The sequence below is a fragment of the Rattus norvegicus genome, chromosome 11, assembly GCF_036323735.1.
Source record: "Rattus norvegicus strain BN/NHsdMcwi chromosome 11, GRCr8, whole genome shotgun sequence".
NCBI classification, from domain to species: Eukaryota; Metazoa; Chordata; class Mammalia; order Rodentia; family Muridae; genus Rattus; species Rattus norvegicus.
Window position 1 is genome coordinate 63964228 of NC_086029.1, and position 19696 is coordinate 63983923.

A 19696-nucleotide genomic window follows, 5' to 3' on the forward strand; every position below is an offset into this window, starting at 1 on the left:
TACACCACAGCAACCTCTGTGTCTCACACTTGTAACAAACAGGGTTGACATTGGACTCTCTGGTCTCTCCTTGCTTAGGATTGTTCGTTCCCGAGAAAGAATACATTTCCTCCTTTTTACAGCCAGTATGATAAATGCCTTTGACCTTCGTCCTTCATTCTTCAGAGCTAATACCCGAATTCTGCACCTTTGCCTCCACTCCTCAGCCCCATTCCTGTGGCTGTGACCAGTGACTCACCCTATCCTTTTTACTTGCTGGACCACTTAATCCCAGGTCTTTTCTCACCTCAGTCACTTACCATTAGCCTTCCTGGAGTCGATGGGTCTGTGTGTCTATCGCTGGAAGCAAGATGTTCCTAGTTTTCTGCTCTGGTTCTTCCCCTAGCGACTCCTGTTAAATAGTACAGAGAGGCGGGTGCTTTCCTGGCTGCCCTCATCCAGTCTTCCCGTGCCCATTGAAGGTCAGTTCTACCAGTTCTTATGTGACATAGTTTTCAAACAAGCTCTGATTGTAAGCTTCTGTAAACCAAGCACCAAAAGCACACGAGATCAAAAGCCGAGGTCTGGCTGCAAAGGGTAGGGGAGCGTCTTTCTGTATTTCAGAAGCATCTCTCCCGAGGGAGGGTCCCAATGGAGAGCACAGTGTTTGACCTTCAGCCCTATTGAATGGGTCCCTTTTGACCTTCAGGAGTAGAAAATAATCAGATCTTATTAATATTATTCATCTGCTCTTTGAAATCTCTATGTGACTTTGACAGTGTTTATATTAAGGAAAAGAATTAGGCAAGGGGAGAATTTTTAATGTAAACTATGAAAAAGGATGAAACATTTCGTGAGGAATTTAATTTTAATCAAATTCATGTAGCTCTAAATCAAGTTTGGAATTGGAAAATATCATCTTATTTTTTTTAAATACTAGATTGCGTACCATTAGAAGTATAGTTGGTAGCCTCCCATCAGTAGCCCTCATGCACTGAAACACCTGAGATCTATTAGACTGGATAGCTGTGGTGATAAGAAACCTCAGCCTGTACCAACTGCTTACTTACGCAAACTCTGGGAAAAGATATTGTTCCAGTGTTTAGTTTTCTAAAAATGCGGTTAGCCATCACGTCTGAAGAACAGATTAGTTTTTGTTGCTTTGGAATGTAAGGAGAAAAGCATGCTTTTGTGCTTGTAAAAGAAAAACTGGGAGAATTACATGAATTGAAAACATTACTGATAGGAGAAAGCTCTTGGTAACCACTCTTTTACTGTCTCTTTGGTTAATGTAAAATGCTTGACCTGTTAAGTATGTACATTAATATTTCAAATTATCAGTTTAAGTTTCTTTTATACTATTAATTTACTTGCATTTTATTAATCTATTTTGGTTTCAGAGTGCTTTGCCAAACCCACACATGTACTTTAGTATTCTTAATTTAATATCCTAGGACATTATTTCAACTGCAGCAAATATTAATAATAAACTAGTATTACCAACAAGTTGGAGCTTCCATGAATAGTAAATATATAAACCTATTGATAGAAAAATTTCCTTCTGAAGGAAGCTAGAAATGCAAAATTTAGAATAAAATTAGTTATATACTTAATTTTTACTCTTATAGAAATACACGATTTATAGAAAACCTAGAAATGAATATAAAAGCTCAAATTTGGTCTGAATGTAATTATTCAAGTAATTATGCCAAAAGTAGATTTAGCTGTATTATTAAAAAGCATTTGGTAAAGTAGTCCCCAATAGTCTGATAAAATGTAGTTCTTGCTGGGACAATATTCATTTTGTCCAAGAGTTCACATATGTGTAAGAAAGCAGTGAATTTTCCTGAAGTTAATTTCCCAGTATGTTACCATTCACTCTGGTACCTGTAAATTATACATTTACAAAAGGTTGCCTAGGTTTTATTGAATAAAAAAATAAACCACAAAAAACAGAAAACAGAGAAGATGGCACCTTAGCTTGATCATTGTTCTGGGGGATACTGTCCTCAGGGATGCTCGCCTGGACACCAGCATATTTTTTAAAAGGATTTTCTTCTGCATGTCTGCCAACCCACTTCCTCCTAACTCTCTGATTGTGTCTGTTTCTTTCATACTCAGCCAGCTGACACTTAACTTCCTTTCTCTGTATCTGCCAAGCACTGTGTCTCCTTTGAATGGTGGCATCTTTGCCCTTAGGTTAAAGACTGTTTTGAACTTAGAGAAAACTTGGCTGCTTTTGGAAAATCCATTTATGGTTATATGCTGTTATTTAACCCTTCCATGTACTTATAGATAGGTTTGCTATAACTAGATAGGTGGTGGTGTTGCCCCTGAATCATGTGCTGCTCAGTAAACTAGCTATGTTTTTTATCACTTAGTAACCCACCAACTGCTACGAACCACACTGGACCCAGGGAAGCCAGTGCTTTGGGAATCTGAGTCAAATAACCTTTAGATTTTGGGACCCAGTTGGGGGTGGCCAGCAAGCTCCTAGGATCTGCCTGTCTCCATCACCACCACAGTGTGGGGTTATAGGCATAGGAAGCCATGTGGTGGTGGTGGTGGTGGTGGTGGTGGTGGTGGTGGTGGTGGTGGTGGTGGTGGTGGTGGTGGTGGTAACTGGGTACTGACACTGAGGGTCTCAGCCTTTTGTGAAACCTATCTCCGTCACCTGTATATTTTTGACTGAATTAATCAAAATAAATTGAAGCTTGGTTTTGAGTGGACTGATAACCTCGTTTAACTAGTTTGCATTTTAAAGCAGCATATACTGTAGGTGTTGGAGAAGTAAAGATTAGGACTGATCCCAGTGAATTAGAGCTCCCGCTGAGCTGACACGGGCAGCACTCCCACCTTCTCTACCTCTCTAGTCCCTGAGTAAAGCATTGTGGTTGGGATCTGTCTGTCTGTCTATCTGTCTGTCTGTCTTTGTGTTTGCTTTAAAATAGGGATGGGTAGTTTTTTCCTTTCCTTTCTTTTTAAAAAATTGTTGTTAGATGTTTTTCTTTTTTTAATGTTCTTTCTAAAAGCAATTTCTCCTAAAGTGTGGTCAAGGAATTTCAACAGGTTTCAGATTACTGTTTAATCCTTAGATATGTTAAATGGATGCCATTTTGTTGAATAGTCCCCCCCTTACATTTTCCCCCTTTATTTTTCTTTCTCTTTGTATAACCTGCATTTCAACAAAGGTGGCTTTCGATTCATAAACACGATGCAGCTGTCTGAAACATGCTCATTGACTCAGCTGGGCACCCTGCAGTTACCCAACTAAAGTGATTTGATTTGGGGGTAGTGTCAAGAAATCAAAATAAGCATTCACATTCAGTTGTGGCAGCTCTGATAAGTGTTTGTGCCTACAACTCTACGTCCTGATCACATGTAGCACATTGCTCTGTTGAGCTGTGCAGAGATTTGAGCTCACCGTCGAGACCGTTAATGAGAGAGCCAGGTGGCAGTGATAAGCATTTATTCGGAATTTTTATCCCCAAAGGAAAAATCAGATCTTCATCTCAAGATTGACTTGTGAAAGCAGACATCAATATTAGAACTTCGATGAGAAAGAGGATCTGTGTATGTTATTTAATGAAAAGCAGTGAGTATTTTTTTTTTTTTTAAACCAAAGAAAATCCAAGAATGAAATGGACAGAGTCAGAAGCACCTGAGAATGATGTCCCAGAAGACTCGTAGGAACTACAGAACTGAGGGCAGCAATGTAAAACTAGTCACACATTTTATTAGATTCATATAGAGCTGTAAAGTGATGGTCTCTTTGAGAAACCAGTGTTGTAAATATTTAGGTAGGGAAAGAATATTAAGTCCCCAGAGAAACTAAATATTCACAATGGAGTGGTGCTCTGAAGTAATAAATATTATATTTAGAAATATAAGTTAATTTTAGGATTCAATTTTTATCTCCCCCCTCTGGAAATCTTATATTTTCAAAGCCTTTAGTTGTGATTCTTCGTTTCTGATAGCATAGAAAGATAAATGTGTTAGGGGAAGTTATAAACACTAGACCCTGACTGGTACTAAAAGACCTTATTAGAATATGGAAGAGTAGACACATTTGCAAGTGTTTTTCTGGCTACACTGTGGAACTGAGTGCTAGGACAGACTCCTTGGGTTCACCTGTGTGAGACCTTAACAGCCTTTCCACCCGAGCTTCCTGTGTATTAAATACGATGATTATCTCACATGTTCACATATAATTCAGCACAGATTATCTGTAAAACAGTGGTATTATGTTTAAATGACTATATAAATATTGGTAGGATTTGATCTTTTTGCATAAAAATTCGTACTGTGTACCATGAACTAGAGGGATCTGGGACATGACACCAGTTTTCAAATGGAAGTCAAATTTGCTGTTCGGGGGAAAACCTAAGTGGAAGTGTTTCGTGGTACTTTAGAACCTTCATTCACAGCGCATGTTTCTGAAACTGTGTTGTACTATGGGCAACTCTTCATGATAATGTTGGTTATAATGAGTTATTTATTGATCAAAACTAGGAATCATGAGAAAGCAGCTGAAATGAAGGAGAATTAGAAGTATATCTGCTGGTGTTACAATACAGTTCACCAAAGTACAGGGTACCAAATTACTTTAATTTCTTGGAGAATGTTAAGGTCTTACAATAAATTTTATTCATAAAAATTCTCATAGTATTTTTTATCAAGTCTGTCTTACATGGCAATGGGTGCTTACTACACGTGACAGACAAATACCTGAGAAGAAAATACTTAGAAGAAAGATTTATTTTGGCCCCAGGTTTCAGAGATATGATTCGATATGTGGTTGGTCTCATTGCTTTAGGCCTGAGGCAAATTCAAGCATCCTGGTGGAGGAGGGAAAAGGCAGCAGATCTGCTTACCTCAAGTCATCTGGGCAGCAAAGAGGGCCAAGAAGCAGGACAGGCAGGTGTATCTCTTTATAATATGCCCATTGGCGTATTTCATTCAGCTAGATCTGATCCTCCAGTAACAGCATGTTTTTATTATTTTATTTATTTACACTTCAAATATCCCCCTTCCTGGTCTCCCTCTACAAACCAACCTCCCATCTCCCCTCCCCTTTGACTCTAAGAGGGTGCTCCCCCACCCAGTCGCCCACTCCTGCCTCACACCTCTAGCATTCCCCTTCTCTAGGGCAACAAGCTTCCACAGTAGCAAGTGCCTCCCCTCCCTTTGATGACAGATAAAGCCATCCTCAACTGCCTATGTAGCAGGAGCTTTGGATCTTTTCATGTATACTCTTTGGTTGGTGGTTTAGTTCATTGGAGCTCTTAGGGTTCCTGTTAACTGATATTGTTGTTCTTCCTTTGGGGTTTCAATCTCCTTCAGCAACTTCAACCCTTCCCAGTCTCTCTCATTGTGGTCCTCCGACTCAGTTCAATGGTTGGCTGTGAGTGTCTGCATCTGTCTTAGTCAGATGCTGGTAAAGCCTCTCAGAGGACAGCCCTATTGTGCTCCTTGGCTGTCAAGCACTTCTTGGCATCAGCATTAGTGTCGGAGTTTGGTGTCTGAGGATGGGATGGCCTTTTCTTCAGTCTCTGCTCCATTTTTGTCTTTGCATTTCTGTGTGTGTCCTTTTGGGTACAGAGCTAAAAAGAGAATTCTCAACTGAGGAATCCTGAATAGCTGAGAAGCACCTAAAGAAATGTTCAACATCCTTAGTCATCAGGGAAATGCAAATCAAAATGACCCTGAGATTCTACCTTACACCAGTCAGAGTGGCTCAGATCAAAAACTCTTCCTGGTGGGATTGCAAGCTGGTATAACCACTCTGGAAATCAATCTGGCAGTTCCTCAGAAAAATGGAAAAAGTTCTACCTGAGGATTCAGCTATAGCTGTACTGGGCATATACCCAAAAGAACATAGAACATCTATCATATAACAAGGACACATGCTCCACTATGTTCATAGCAGCCTTATTTATAATAGCCAGAAGCTGGAAAGAACCCAGATTTCTCTCAACAGAATAATAGATACAGAAAACATGGTACATTTACAAAGTGGATACTACTCAGTTATTAGAAATGAAGACTTCACAAATTTTGCAGGCAAATGGATGAAACTAGAAAATATCATTCTGAGTGAGGTAACACAGCATTTTTGAATCCATCAAGATTTTAACCTCTTGACTAAGTCAGAGCCCTCAGAATCTAGTAGCCACATTCCAAAGACTGTAACTACTCACTGGGACCAGGCCTTTAACTCAACAGACTTTGGGACAGGAAGAAGTACCTTGTGTCCAAGACCTGATATAGATTTACTTTAGTGTTCAAACACTTTGTTGTTTTAACAATGTGTTTTTAACTCAGTAGGATTTTATACTCCTTCGGAGGGAAGTGTCAATGATTTAATTTTTAAACAATAGTAAACTGAAGTTGCCTTAAAATGTAACTTTATGGTTTTCTCAGCCATGAGGGAAAAGGAATTTTCTGGGTGACTTTGTACTCAGCCCAGCTCATTTAGGCTTAGGCTGCTACAGCAGCTTGAGCAGATATCTTAATTTTGACCTGAATTTATTTTAGTGAGGTACATAAGTTAGGTATTCTGTACAGTTTATTCTGAGTTTGTAATTCTGTGATCATTTTGAGTGAAGAATTGGGTATTTAAAGTTTTGGTGCCTTTTGTTGTTGTTGTTCCTACAACAATGCCACAATCTGGGAAATGTATAAAAAAGATGCTATTTTTCTCTTGGTCCTGCAGCCTCAGGTGGAGATGCTAGTGTCTGACAGGCCCTTCTCTTTACACACACACACACACACACACACACACACACACACACACACACACACACACTGTTTTCATCGATTATTTGGGAATTTCATGACATGAACCCCAATCATACTTACAGTCCTCTCAGGTCTGTTTCTCAGCCTTGTGACCTCTCCCTTTCCCAAGAAGGAAGAAGAAGGGAGGAGAAGAAGACCAAGGAGGAGGAGGAGGGAGAGAGAAGGAGGGGGAGGAAAAAGGGAGGAAGAGAAGAAAGAAGGAAGAGAAGTAGGAGGAGGAGCAGGAGGAAGAGGAGGAGGAGGAGCAGGAGGAGGAAGAGGAGGAGGAGAAGCAGGAGGAAAGGAGGAGGAGCAGGAGGAGGAAGAGGAAGAGGAGAAGCAGGAGGAGGAAGAGGAGGAGGAGCAGGAGGAAGAAGAGGAGGAGCAGGAAGAGCAGGAGGAAACAGCATTCAGCTTGTGTTACTCAGACACTCCCTGGAGCATGGTCAAACTCCCAGTGTCCAGCCCCGTAAGGAAAACAGAGGAGGAAGAGTGGAGAGACCAGGTGCACTGGAGAGGAACAAAGACTGTCAAAATGGACTGCATTAATCCTCTTTGAAGGTAATGAGTTCACTCCTACAGTAATGGTTTCAATCTAGTCAGTAAGAACTTAGTTCCCCAGAAAATTTTTTTTTAAAGTTCTGAACCTTGAACTGGGAGTAAGTTTCTAACACATGGAGTTTGGGGTCTGAGTCAAGCCACAGTGTAGTTAAAATTAAGTAGAAACAGACCTTGTGAGTCTATTAGATGACATTAATAGAGAAACGGAGTCTTATAGTTCTTAACTTAAATGAACATTTCTTTATACTTTAAAATTAAAATATAATTAAATTATTTTCTCTATCCTTCCCCTTCCATGTAACTCCTGCCCTCATTACCTTCAGATTCATGGCCTTTTTTTAAAATTGCTATTCTTATATATATCTATACATGCATAGATATATAAATACAACCTACTGAGTGTGTTTAATGTTGTAGGTATATGATTTCAGGGATAATCACGTGGTACAATCATAAAATGTAAAGTTAATCCTTCTTTAGAGAGAAAAATAGTTATACTTAAGTCTGATATAATTAGACCCAAATAATTAATGCTACATCTGTTTTCCATGAGATAAATAGAGCTCACTGGTGCCTTATCTTAATTCCCTTGAAATTAGAAGTAAATGGCAGAAGCACCTGGAAACAGTCATCGTGTGAAAATGTGACTGCTCTCTGGCTGCTTAGCTGGTGCTAGAAACTTCGTGTGTTGGTGTGACTTTAATCTTTGGGAGAGTGCCAGTACCACCTTTGACCTGGAAAGATGGAGCTGGGTGTCCTGGTGTTAGTCCAGTAATGTGGAACTCATTGTATCACTGGCCTTTTAATTTGTCACAGATTGCAAGTTTATCATAAATAAATCAAAAGACCCTCTTTGCACTGAAATGCTAACTTTTGTATCAATGGAAGGTTCTTGGACAGGAAACCTTTGCTCTAGCAATGACTCCGGACTCTGGATGATCAGCAGGATGACTGATCCCAGTGTATTGCTGCCAAGTACGGGGAAGCCATGGAGAAGTGTGGCGTGTGGAGCCGCTTTGACTCACAGTTCCTTTGGCAGCGGTGCGGGCCCGTGGCAGCAGTACAAGATCTGTACTTGCACATTTCAAAGCTGCTTTTCTTAGGCTCCCAGAGCAGTTTGTATAGAGGTGGAGCCAAAGTAAGATGTCTACAGACCCAGTCTCAAAAGCAGTTCGCATGGAACCTACAAAGACCCCTTTGAGGTTTGTCTTACCACTGTAGTCCTCAGTCTTCCCTTAAAGCCGGTGCCTGAGAATTGGGTCCAGTCTCAGGAGCTGACATCTAGTGTAGAGAGTCTCCCCAAATTTCAGCCATAGGGTTACTCAGATTGGGAGGGGCTGCAGCCTCCAGACTGGATGAGGTGAACCTTGAGTTAGCAGTAAGTACAATAGCCAAGACACTTGTCTTCCTACCGTGAGTATCTGATTTACAGATTTTCACTTCATGTGTACATTTACTGTGTCTGTCAGAATCTGGTTCTGTGATTACCAAGACATAAACTGTAAAATTACAACAATCAGAATTGTAACCATAATGTGAAAGTCAGCTACAAGTGTCAGCTGTCCCAAAGGCTGACAGGAAGACACATGGTGACAGGAACCAGTCCAAGAAGAAAGAATGTGTGACCTATCCCCACCTACTCTGGGAGATGGTGGGAGGGAAACGATGCCTCTTGTGAGGAAAATTAGGACTCTTTTCTCAAATACTGAAAGGCAGGCCATGCATGCTCTGTGTGGGCCTATGCTTCCTGAGCACCCTCTGAGGCGGCTCTGCTCCCACAGCCGCAGCAAACATTAAGGACCATGTTGGTGGAAAACAAATGACTCCTTATACCCATTCAGTAAACAACATATTCCCAAACTGATGGAAATCTGTTCTGGAAAGCCGCCTCATCCCCTTCCTGCTGATGCCATGGTGGAAGATGGACTCAGTGTAACTCCCTTGTTTGCCTTTCAGACCAACCCAAGTAGCAGTTCCCATCTGGACCTTGTAGAATCAAACCATAGACTATTAAGGAGGTTTCTCTTTGCTTACGGAGATATTAATGAAAACAACTCACTTCTGTCTAGAAAAGAATAAAAGTCAGTGTGGTTTAGGGAAAGGGATCTATTCCAGTGATCAAGAGACCCTGACTCTATTGATAATTAGCTCAGTACACTTGAGTTAACCTTAGATATCTGTGGATCTCGTTTTCTTCCTTTGTAAACTGGATGATACCCAAGAATTAGATTTGCAGTGCCATCTCCTATAAAATGAATGGTTCCACTTTTAAAAGAATAACTCCTTAATCTGGAATTATCCTATAAACTATCTGTAATACTAGGATCAGTAGTAACAAATGCAAAAGTCCTCACTGAAATGAGTTGTGACAGGATGCATAAAACTTTTCAGAGTAGAGTCTTCCAAGTACTTTATTAATTTTTATATAACAATGTGAAATTCTAAAAAACATCTATAAGAAAAGCTTAATATATGTATACACACATATACATGCATATACATGCACTATCTTTAAAAAATTATAACAAAACTACTACCCTCTCCCATCCTAGTTTGCTTTCTGTTGCTGTGATAAAACACCATGATCAAAAGCAACTTGGGAAGGAAAGGGTTTATTTGGCTTGCATGTCCCAATCACAGTCCATCAGGAAGGCAAGTCAGGCTGGAAACTCAAGGCAGGAACTGACACAGAGACTGTGGAGGAACACTGCTTACTGACTTGTTCCTCATGGCCTGCTCAGTCTGGTTTCTTGTATAATGTGGGATCAGTTGTTTGGGGGTAGCGCCACTCACAGTGAGCTGGGCTTTCCTCCATCAACCATTTGTCAAGAATACGCCCCAGAGGCTTTCCTACAGGCCAACCTGATGGGCACAGTCCTCACTTAAGAGTCGCCAAGCAACCAGAGCTTCCAGGGACTAAGCCCCTACCCAAAGACTATACATGGACTGACCCTGGACTCTGACCTCATAGGTAGCAATGCATATCCTAGTAAGAGCACCAGTGGAAGGGGAAGCCCTGGGTCCTGCTAAGACTGAACCCCCAGTGAACTAGACTGGTGGGGGGAGGGCGGCAATGGGGGGAGGGTTGGGAGGGGAACACCCATAAGGAAGGGGAGGGGGGAGGGGGATGTTTGCCCGGAAACCGGGAAAGGGAATAACACTTGAAATGTATATAAGAAATACTCAAGTTAATAAAAAAATATATATATATAAAAAAAACCCAATAAATCCTTTTTAAAAAGTAAAAAAAAAAAAAAAAAAAAAAAGAGTCCCTTTTCCCAGCCATGTTTATTTGTGATGACAAAGTAACCAACAGTTTGGAGGTTATCTGAGCTCAAGAACGGTCTATAACTGTGATAGTTCAAATAGATACTGATTTTAATTGCTTAAATCTAGGTGTGAACAATTATTTGATTATGGGATAATAATTGAAATGACTATTTGGTCCTCTTTCTCAGCCTCCGTTCAGCCATGTGTATTTATGCTGTGTTCCTTTTAGCGTCAATTTCATTTTAACTGGTTATGACTTGTGTTGCTGCCATGCCTGCTGGTATAAGAGGGCCTCAGCAGCTGTGCTGTCAGGGACATGAACTACTTTCCTGCTTGTGTGGAAGTCCTACTAGGGAGTCCTGCTGATTTCTATCTATCAAATGTAGCTTGGTTAGCACAAGTGAATATGTTTTGCTATGGCATAGAGTAATGATAATTACCTTCCTAATGTAATTATACTTCTTGATATAATAATCTCATCATTAGCACAAGTAAATAAGAACATGTTTATTAAGTTGGCTCTCCTTTCAAACTATATATGCACCTTTGTCTGTCTTCTGGACATCTTAGATTTTCATTGGCTTGTTCTTGTCTTATGTGAGGGTGGTATAGGTTTAACTTCAAGTGTAATATTAATATTGCCAACTAGGGTGTGTGTGTGTGTGTGTGTGTGTGTGTGTGTGTGTGTGTGTGTGTGATGTTAAATGATTTAGTGGAGCTAAGATCAATAATTTGTGAGGAGGGGCTGTAAGGTCTAGCCAATTCCTCATGTAGAGAGAAGCCTTTTACAAGATTATGTCATTGAAATATTAGTATACCTGTAAAGAGAAACTTTACAAAACATCCACTAGATGGCACCTTGTTATTGTATCCTAGATTTAGCCTGTGGCATTCCTGACTAGAGAGTATAATTCAAACAGAAATTGTTTTCCTCAGAATCTTGGTTGCTGATGAAAACAAAGATGTGTGTAAACCTTAAAAACGCCCTGAGAGCAAAAGTGCTATCGTAGCATGCTTGGCAGCCTATGTTAGTACTGGGAACTGCTTTTCTAGTCATCTGAACATTTTGTAATGTTTATGAAATCATAGAAAGTAGAGAAAACCAGCTATGGTGGCCATCTATTAGACAGTCTTGGTTTCTTCAGATGTCGAACCTTGTGCTTTGGGCCACTGTAACTTATATTCATTCCCTTATGGTTCTCAAGTTCTTCTTCCCCTTTAGCGATTGTAGTCCAGGCTACCCTCAGTCTCTGGATCCTTTTGCCTCAGTTTCTCTTCAGTGCTGACATTATATGAGTGTGCAAGTGTGCTCATATAATGTCAGCACAGTGTTAAGTGCCACTAGCCTGATCTTCTGGAGGATTTTCTTCTTGTTTTCCTAATTATCCTTAACAATAGCAATAAGAACAGTACCCACAAGTTTAAGGTTTATCTCTGTTTATCTTGTTATAATTTTAGAGTTTATGCATTATAGAAGCTCATACCCAGAGAGTTGTTTTGTTTTAATTATAAGCTAAGGAAACAGTAGAAATTATCAAAAAAGAAAAATAAATTCACTCATAATCTTGTTATATAAAATTTTTTAAAGATATATTTATTTTATGTATATGAGTACACGGTAGCTGTCTTCAGACACACCAGAAAAGGACATTGGATTGCATTATAGATGGTTGTGAAACACCATGTGATTGCTAGGAATTGAACTCAGGACCTCTGGAAGAGCAGTTCTCTGAACCAGTGAGCCATCTCTCCAATCCCTATATAAAGAATTTTATAAGCAGTATATTTATTCTTCTGAGCCTTTTGGTCTTTATTTCTTTAGGCATATGTTATGTATTTTTTCAAAAATAGTATCATAGTTATTGTCACATATGGTCTGCTAGTTTTCCCCACTGATTATTTTAATTCTTTTGACAAGCGTATTATTATACAAGTCTTTGTTACTACTATAAATTGCTGCTGGTAGTTTGGTCATCTTTTTATTGTTTTGTTTTATCTTTTTTGCAGTGTGCAGTAGTCTGTTATGGCAGTCCTCCTGACAGCCACCTTCCCTAAATAGATTTCAATTAGTCTCCCACTATTTCTATTTAGCCTTTTCTCTTCTGTCATTTCTTTCTAACAGATTTTGGCACACAGAAGTGTTCTCTTTTTGTAACTTTACCAATACTACTAAAGCACTAAAGAGTATAGGTGAGGCTCAGGCAGTGCTGTCATGAATCTGATACCAGCCTGGGCTACATGGTGAGCTCCAGGCCAGCTTGAGAAAGAGTACAGAGCCTGCCTCAAGCAAAAGAACAGCAGAGCTAAGGTTAGCACATCTAGCTATAATAGCTCTTAGCAATGCTGGCTGAATGCACGAGATATGCATGTCAATGAGGTCAAAAGCTAGTAGTTGCTAATTGTAACTTATTTCAAGTTGATTTGAATGTTTATGTTCTGTGATTAATTGCAATGATAATAACATCAGATCTTCATAAGCACTTCTTTGGAAGCCACAGTTGTAAGTAGCAACATTATTAGGTGTGAAGATTTGTAGAGACTACTATTTCCTACTTCTGTACAGAAAGACTAGGTTATTCCCCCAGAGTAACAAACACAGTGAGCAAGGAACCTGGGAGCTGTGCATACACGTTTATGGATAAGGGAAACATGGGAGAGAATCTATGCTGTTAAGTTTCATGCAAAATAACATGGTATACCAGGATATCGGCAAACAGTGGACAGATAACCTGGAGTTTCTTTAAGACCTAAAAACCTGGACTTTAACTTAATTTTCTTTCTGATTCCTCTTTTTCTTTTTCTTTATTTTTTTTTCATACAATATATTTTGATTGTATTCTTTCCTTTCTTCTAAACACTCCCAGGTCCTCTCTACCTCTTTGCCCAACGCAGTGTTTTTCTTTTTTCTCTCTCAAAAACAGAAGTCAAAACAAAAAAATGAAACAAAACATGCACAAAGGAGTTCATTTTGTGTTGGCCAACTATTCCTGGAGGTGGGGCCTGCCCTGCAGTGTGGTTGATACACTGTGACACTCCATAGAGAAAACTGATTTTCCTTTCCTAGGAGGCATCAATTGACAACAGCTTCTGTGTCCACTTCCTTTCTCAGTGCTGGGGTTTAGTCTGTGAACCCGTGCAGGCTCTGTACATGCTGTCACAGTCTTTGTGAATTTTTATATGAGTCAATCCTGTTGTATCTGGAAGACAATGTTTCCTTGGAGTTAGCCACCACCTCTGACTCTTAGAATCTTTCGGACTCCTCTTTCTCTCTCAGAGTCTTGATCTGTCTGTCTGTCTGTCTGTCTGTCTCTCTATCTATCTATCTTTTATTTAATGTATAAGAGTACACTGTTGCTGTCTTCAGACACACCAGAATAGGGCATCAGATCCCATTACAGATGGTTGTGAGCCACCGTGTGGTTGCTGGGAATTGAACTCAGGACTTCTGGAAGAGCAATCAGTGCTCCTAAGCACTGAGCCATCTTTCCAGCCCATATATTTTTTTCTAAAGATTTATATACTGCTTTTAAAATATTATTGGTAGTAGCAGATTTCTCACTGAATGTTGTAACTTGTAAGGTTTCTAAAATAGATAATACAAATTCCACTTATGCTTGATGAAGATCGTATCTTCCTTTGTAAGGTGGCACAAACGATGTAGAATTTTCAGTATGCAATATGTATAAATAGCAAATTGCTCAAGATTCAGTCTCTTAGATTATGAGGGGCCTTTGACACCATCTTTTCTCAACTTTGGGTTATATTGTCCTGAGTGTAGGAATTACAATGGTTCCTCGATTGCAGAAACATGTATTTAATGGATGTTTATTAAACATCTAATATATCCCCAGCATAAAAATAGTAGCAGCATCTTCGGATGAGCAAATGCAGCCTCTTTAAAGAGGATATAGTGTATGGCCAGTAGCAGTGAAATCTTAGGAACAGCAGGTCTCTTGTATTCCACGATCACTTGCTTAGCAATGTTTTGCAGTCGTTGTTTTTAATAGAAAAGAAAAAGTTAAGACAAGCAAATGAAAAGGAAGATACTAGACAGCTCAGACACCTACCTCTGAGGGTTTCTAGGAAACCTTTTCCTGGCTTCAAGTCTGTCTAAGGCAGTGGTTCTTAACATTCCCAATGCTAAGACCCTTTCATACAGTTCCTCAGCTTGTGGGGACCCCAACAATATAATTATTTTTGTTGTTACTTTATAACTAATTTTTCTACTGTTATGAATCAACGTAAATACTTTTGGAGATAGAAGTTTGCCAAAGGGGTTATGAGCCACAGACTGAGAACCACTGGCTTAAAGATGTGAACTAGAAATTTACTCTTCCTCCAAACCTTATTTTTAAGTGAGCATTAATTTATTGTGTAATGTGATACCTGTCTCGTTGGAACCACTTAGCCTATGACAACCTAAAAAGAATCAAAGCTGGAACTTTAAAGCAGAGATCCTGATAGCAGTAACTAAGTATAGTAAGAAATTTTGATCTGAGTCCCAGAGGTCAGGAAAGTCTAGGAGGAACCAGTGTGTATAAGAAATCACATTTCAGGCTTTAGTTGCTTCCTGGTGAACCAATACAAATTACTGTTCCATTGACAAGGAACCCCTGTTTTTCGATGTCAAAAAAATAAAACAAAACAAAACCTTCTTTCTTTGATCACATAAAGCTTTTGATTCATAGAAAAGTCTGGAATATGTATACACAGAGTAGATATGAAACCAGTGTAAATATTCAGTAACATAAAAGCAGACTTTTTCAACATACCTGAGCTGTCTATTTTAACTGGAGCAGAGATAGACAAACGCATCATCTTTGGCTATACCTCTTCCCAAGACAAAATGTCCCCAAATCTAAGTAGAGTTGTAGGAGTCCATTATTTGTAGAGAGGCCAAGGAGCACAAGTGGTATCTCATAGTCATGTAGAAGGAGAGCTGTTTCCATGTAAAATGAGCTTATCGACTGGTGAGAGAGCCACATTGTGAAGGCATTGGGCCTTGCTGTACCTGACAAGAGAATTATACCGTTGGAAGAAAGAGCAGAGAGAAGGCCAGCACTCAGTCAGAAACCTCTTATGTAATATTTAGAGGAGACAACCCGCACTTCTGTTTCGCTAGGTCTTGTAATACCAGTTTCTTAAAGGCCGCTTTAGTTACTGACAGGTCCTTCAGGCTTACTGCACGTGTGTGAGTAAGGGAAGCACTAAAATTTCAGTTTTTGTGCTAAGTCATTGTATACTCATTAGAATTTAAAATGGAGATTTAGAATTCTAAAAATCATAGATTGGAATTTCATTGCTCTTTTGCAAATTTAAGAGTGGCAGTTCATATTTTTAAAATGACTCATGAGCTTTGCATTGTTCTGTTTTTCAGTCAACCCAAAATTGTGACAACATCCTTTCCCTGTAGGTCTTGGACTGTGCATCTTTATGTATGCTGCTGCCACGACCAAGAAGAGAGAAGAGAGTTCATTATTTCCTGTGGTTCTGAGTAACATGGCATTTCAGCAGTGTAAGCCCTTATGGTGGTGGTAATGCTAACACTGTTCATCCACTGTATGAAGGGCAAACCTATTTTGATAGCTCATAAATAAACACAAGTAGAAATATTAGAGACATTTTTATAACTGGAGGGTTATATGCAGTCATATTGTGTAAAAAATAGTAAGCCGTCAAGGTCATCAGAGGATATAGTAAACCGACTGACTAGGGAATGGCAGTTAAAATGTGGTCACTAAGGGAAGCCCTACTAAGACTGCTCTTAAAAATAATTTTTATTTAGTAGATGGTGCAGTGATTCACAGCTAGGCCCTCCCACCTTCCAGGAAGTACTTTGAAACATGCAAGACCTGGTCACAGTGATGGGGTAAGTGTAGGTTGCTTCATCCTGAGATTGGAGAAGGGACCTGAGGGATGTGGGGATGGACAAAGGAGTGTAAAGGTTTTGCCAATAAAGTACCTGTCCCATCAAGAAAGCCAAAAGTGCCCTCACTGAGGGATGCTGGTCTAACATGAAATGCATTGCTAAGTTGGCAGAAACAGTTAAGTGACTGAAATTTTCCACTGCTTGGACACTGAGGGCGCAGAGGGCACATTCCATGTACATGAACAATAAGATCGATATGTTATAATTCTATCAATTCTGGAAATTTCCACATTTACTGTTTTCCTAATTTAAATGATCTTGTTTGTACTTTTACTTGGACTTTTACTCGGTTGCTTATCTAAGCGTCAGTTTGACTCCCCTGTGTCACACTCAATCAAAGCAGTCAGAGAGAACAGGCGTACATTTCCTGAATTTTATACCTGCAGGCCATAAAAGTCAATCCAGGTCCATGAAGGAGCCTCTGTTCCTGTGCTAGCGTTGCAAACATGGTATAAACTGACAGCATGTATGTACTACAGCCTTCATAGCCATGCAGTGTAAATGCAGAGGGTGATTCTGAAGAGGGACAAGGAGGTCTGTCAGTGTACTACTGTAAACTAACTTCATTCCTCCTTTTAAAGTCAGATGTTCTGAATACAGTCATGAGGCATTAGAAACAAGACTGAGGGGGAAAAAAGATTTGAAGTGCAAACCTTTCTTAAGGGAGGGATATTTCTTTTCTTCCTTTGCACATTCTTAAGGTTATATATATATATACAATCCACTGTTTTCTTCAACTGTCTCAGGCGTTTGTTCTCAATCTTAGTTATTTCGAGGACAGTTCACATATTCATCACTCAGGGAATGCAGTCTTTATAGTAGACATGCTTCCACTGTCCGTGGCAGACGCACCGAGAACTCTGTCCTAGGTGATAAGATACTCTCAGGAGCTTTGTGGATGCGGTACTATGGGAGGGGGTTTACTGCAGCAATTCAACTCTGGTCTCTAGTCAAGGTATGGAAATCCCTGGAGTTATGGAAATGAGGCAGAACAGCCTGCATCCTTTGCCTATACTATAGCCCAGAACGTTGGCTAATAGCCTAGGACAACCTAGACAGAATTTTGAAATTCACTCTTAATTAGACTGTGATGTGTTGAGTCTTTTTTTTTTATTTCTGTATGTAGTTAAGTAAATGCTTCACTTCTTAATACTCAAACTATAAACCTCCCACAGTAATTGAATCACAGACAAAGGCCCGTTTGCCAAGTCGCAGTAATTAAGTAGTGAAACAGTCCATTTTGAACAAGTGTGAAAAGATGTCTCCTGGTCACAGAAAGGTTTGGCAAGAGAAAGTGACTTTCCAAGGTAGCATATTGATTTGTACCTCAGAAACTTGATACTCTGTCTTGCTAAATTACACTTAAAATAATTGTTTTTAAATTAACTTGCTAGTGTCTGTTTCTCTTGTAAGTCAGATGGGAATTATACCTGGAAGCATGAAAGAAGCTAGGCTTCACCTTCAGTGCACCACCCCCATCCATGCATTGTGAGCCTGTGCTGTCCAGCCCTTTATATTTCATTTTAGCGTAAACATATGTATGTAATAGAGTTTTTAAAATTGGAATCATGGTATATAGGTATGACCACAGTGGATTTTGTAGGAAAGCAAAACATTTGTTGACTTTCTTTTTCCCATCAAAATTTGATGTCCTTTCTAGGTTTCTTCCTAGAAAGTTTTAGTGTTTGTCTAAACTAGTGGGATTCAGGTTGTGTGTGTGTGTGTGTGTGTGTGTGTGTGTGTGTGTGTGTGTGTGTGTGTGTGTGTGAACTTTTGAATTTTATAAGCTATTCTCTCATGGGTTGAATATATCTGTAAAATTTCTATCATTTAATAAATACAGAAGGCAGTGTTTTCTTTTTTTTCTTTTTTTTTTTCTTTTTCTGCTAAAAGAAAATAGCCATTTTGTTAGAGAAGGAGAACTTACGGTACTGTATGTATTTATTATCATGGTTTACTGTAATGATATCAGATCCAGTGGGATGTGCATGACCCTTTCAGGTTATCATTCCTTAATTGAGTCACTTGCCCTTGATCCATACTGTGTGCTCACAGCTGAGGGGGTTAGCCCTGCAGTCAGAGTGCTAAATGCTGACTGTTGACGAGGGTCAAATGTAAAATTTGCCTTTGGGATCCTGTTCAAACAAAACCCTGTTCTTGGTGAGGTGTTGTGTAAGTAGGGACGCAAGTACACCTGCATGTCTGTACCTCATATGTGGAGGCCACACAGGACAACTTGGAGTGTAGTTCTTGGGGTACCATCTATTTTTCTCCCTTTTGGAACAGAACCTCTCAGAGGCCTAGAACTTGTAAGCTGGTGAGCCATTGAGCCTTTGGGACCTTCCTGTCTCAGGGATTTCAAGCATCATGGCACCTGGATTTAACTCAAGTCCTTGTGTTTTCAAGACAACCACTTTATTGTCTTCCCAGCCCCACACACCCTATCTTATAAGAGGAAATAATACTCAACTCGCCAAGTGAAGCTAAGATTTCTAATCGTATGGGTCTGTGAGCTCTAAACCTGTTAGTATCTTGAAGAGTAAAGCTGGCTATCATGGGGATCTAGTTTAGTGGCTTTCTGATGGCCTCTGCCAAATCAGTAGCTGAGGTCATGCTGCAAACTATAGAGAAAATGAAGAACGGAAAAAGAATTTGTAAGCTTTTAAAAGCTACATGCTATGTAACTAACAAGGAGGCTGCCACAGTTGAGAAGCAGGTTTAAGGAAACAGGAAGTGTGTCTGACAGGAGACAGCATCCACAGAGTTAAGACACTTCTTTGTCAGTTTGACAGTTTCTTGTTCCAGGTCCACTTACCCTGAGGGTATTTAATCAGCTGCTTCCTGAAAAGAATGTTGGAAACCGTAATGTGGGGTCAACTTTAAGCTAGTTGCAGAGTCACACTTGAACAATGTAAGCACAGAGTCTTTTGTAAGTGAAACTGAAGGAAAGATGAAAGGGTAAATCTCAACCAGACTACCATTGCCTGAAATTTGCCTGTATGAAGCAACCATGAGACACCCTTTCCTTCTTTCCTAACCCTTCTTTTCCTTCACCAGCTGTCACCAGCATTAGTACTGGAATAATTCAGTTATCTTGTCATGACTGATTTTTTTTCTCCTTGGTCGCTAACTTTCATGAATTGTAAGCAGCATTTACCCCTACATGATGTCTCCTTA

The 19696-nt window shown here is 39.7% G+C and overlaps 1 protein-coding gene across 43 annotated transcripts in view; it reads left to right on the plus strand.

Annotated features, from left to right (window-relative positions):
- Positions 1-19696, plus strand: part of Bbx (BBX high mobility group box domain containing) — a 247667-nt gene that overhangs the window by 114194 nt on the left and 113777 nt on the right. For 5 of the 43 annotated variants that reach the window (XM_017598008.3, XM_063270537.1, XM_039088364.2 and 2 more), the window contains one exon: positions 16004-16105. The exons of 34 other annotated variants lie outside the window; for them this stretch is intronic. The gene's annotated coding sequence lies outside the window, so the exon portion shown is untranslated. Of the gene's footprint in view, positions 1-3472; positions 3575-15967; positions 16106-19696 lie in introns of all 43 variants that reach the window. 4 more of the 43 variants (XM_063270548.1, XM_063270542.1, XM_063270540.1 and 1 more) reach the window with 2 other exon arrangements.